The sequence below is a fragment of the Cyprinodon tularosa genome, unplaced genomic scaffold (genome assembly GCF_016077235.1).
Source record: "Cyprinodon tularosa strain WSP-4 unplaced genomic scaffold, ASM1607723v1 ctg38, whole genome shotgun sequence".
In the NCBI taxonomy this organism is placed as follows: Eukaryota; Metazoa; Chordata; class Actinopteri; order Cyprinodontiformes; family Cyprinodontidae; genus Cyprinodon; species Cyprinodon tularosa.
This window is the reverse complement of record NW_024039096.1, coordinates 3,394,156-3,397,092: the sequence shown is the minus strand read 5'-3', so window position 1 is coordinate 3,397,092 and position 2,937 is coordinate 3,394,156.

Here is a 2,937-nt window from a genome sequence, read left to right as displayed (position 1 = left end):
CTCTTTCCAATGGCAAAATATCTTATTTACCTACTTAGAATAAGGATTAATACACTTAATTTAAGAAATTTTGACTTATTTCTAGATCGTTTTTGCAGTGCAAGCAGGAATTCAAAGCAGGACGTTCCTGCTCATTGCTCTTGGAGTTCACAAGCCTAATGTCAAGGAAAGTTTACATCTAGACATTCATTTTAACCAATCTAGTAACAGCTGAATCATAAGACCTGCAGTGGCGTCTCATTTACTGTAAAATGCTACCATCTAGTGGCGACTTTAAGTAATGACAGTGACAGGCACAATGCCTCCATCTAGTGACGACTTAAGGTAACAACAGTGACAAAATTACACCATTTGTAACAAACGCTGCCTCTGATAAAACATTGTCACTACTTGAGAGGTGAGTGGAAATCCCAGACTTTTGGGTGTGGAAGGTTATATGATTCTTAGTCAAGTATGTTAAAGCTCATTAACTCTGTATATGATCATTAAATCCTTGTCAATGAGCAATTCTCTGGCATTAGTATGCACACATGCAACTGAGATGGGCGATTTCTCTTTCTTGTCTGCTGGCATTAGTCAACCTAATGAAGGCACCACCTCCAGACCCATTACAAAGGCGCTCATGGCACAACGCTCCATTAGTGACAAAGGCTGAAGATAGATTAGGCTTCTGCTTTTGAGAAATTGTTAAAAGATGCCGACAAAGCACCATAAGCTCTGCATGTAACAAAGAACATTTGAGCTGCAAAAAGTTATGATTGAAAGTGGTCTGCATGCTTTATCAGATTTTCATCAGAGGTACTTTGGATATAAAAGTGATAACAAACTGCAGCTGAAGTCAGCTGCTAATTAAGAATTTAAATGAAAACTGTTAATTGTCTCCTTATCTAGCATCACAGTTGTTCTACTCAGAGGTGGAAAGAGTACAAAAAATGGTAATTGAGTAAAAGTATCTTTACTCTGCCTAAATTCTACTCAGAGTAAAAGTAAAATTACCCATCTCAAAATTTACTCAAGTAAAAGTACAAAATGACTTCATTTAAAATGTAATTTAAGTAAAAGTTACTTAGTTACTTTCAGTTATTTAATGCAAAAAAGGATGAGTCGTGCATCGAATTGAGCACAAGGTGTTTTAATCAATTTCAGGGCGTATTTCAGTGGACATCCACACTTGCAAAAGATCAGCTGGGCTAAAGAACATACTTCCTCAATGCATCTATCTGTTGTTTGCCAACCGCCAAAAATATCAAAGAAGAAGAACATACTTCCTCACAGCACAAGGACAGTCACAACCTAAACCATAAAATTCAAGCAATTTTCAATCCTAATGTCCAACAGACACCATGATAGGAATAAAGAAATTTAAACTACTTTTTAAACTATTCCAAATGCACACAAAATGAATTGCCCAAAAGATACCAGAAATCAAACTAAAATGCAACAGGATGCCACTGTTATTAAATAAAATGCCGCATGATCCCACTTTTCACAATAAAACAAAAATCAAAAAGGATTCAACAATTTAAAAGAAAGTGCTCACAGGATATAACTTCAAAATACAGTGTGCCACAAAACTGCCCCAAATTTACAACTGTATACTGGTAAAGCTCTTGTTCAATTTCAGCGGGAAATGATTTTCAAAGTTTTTTGCTGTAAGTCTTGCTCTCTTTGCTGCAAAGAGCAACCTGGGTGAACTAAAAAGCCTCTCGCAGGCAGCTGAAGCTGGAAGGCCTGTGTTGAGTTTCAGAGATAGCTTCTTAAAGGAATAGTACACCCAAAACATGATTAGCCTTCATTTTCTACTCACCCCCATGCTGAACAACACTCTGGAGTACTTTTTTGATATCTCAAATGCATCTGGAGATCTGGGAGGCTTCTTGCTGTCTGCTGACATTCAAATAATGGAGGTCTATGGCGCCCGAGGCAGAAAGGTCCATAAAAGTCCACAAAAAACGTGTCAATATTCCTCCATACTGCTCGTCCAATGTATTCCAAGTGTCCTGAGTGGGTAGCATCCAGAATTTACTCGAAACGAAGTCATTTAGAATGTTTTTAGAGCATAAACAGTAGTGTATAGGATTTCCTGAAAGCGCGCGCCGGCGCGTTCATGAGGCTACGGAAACCGCGGCAGACCAAGCCAGATGACTTCGTTTCGAGTAAATTCTGGACGCTACCCACTCAGGACACTTGGGATACATTGGACGAGCAGTATGGAGGAATATTGACACGTTTTTTGTGGACTTTTATGGACCTTTCTGACTCGGGCACCATAGACCTCCATTATTTGAATGTCAGCAGACAGTAAGAAGCCTCCCAGATCTCCAGATGCATTTGAGATATCAAAAAAGTACTCCAGAGTGTTGCTCAGCATGGGGGTGAGTAGAAAATGAAGGCTAATCATGTTTTGGGTGTACTATTGCTTTAATATTTGGGAAGGAGTTCCCAGCTCAATCAAACTTTTGATACTCCGAACTAGCTAATTCTAAGCAACTGCTAACAAGCCAAGAGCTCGCTTATACATAAATAATAAATAAACCGTTTGGGATGTCGGAGACAAAAACACATGCGCTAACTTACCGCCACGTGTTTTCGTAAATTGGATGTTGATGTTTTAAAAGCCGAAAGCTCCGTTTTGCTGGGCAGGCACATGTTGCACTGCATTATCACATTGTTTCTTTTTGTGCATTTGAAAACAAATAATCCGTCCAAATATGGCCTAGGTTTTTTCTGGCTTTCGTCTCCAGAATGTGTTTCCTCTTCAGGCCTTTACTCATCCATACTCCCTAAGTTTTGATTAGCAACTGCCATCTTCCGAATCGCAGATTTGGATTATGAGACAATACAAAGGGTAAATGCAAGGCAGGGCCACGCATTAAGTTTCAGTTCCGTGAAACAGGTTTAAATTTCTGGCCGCATTTAATTTTTTCACCATCAGTA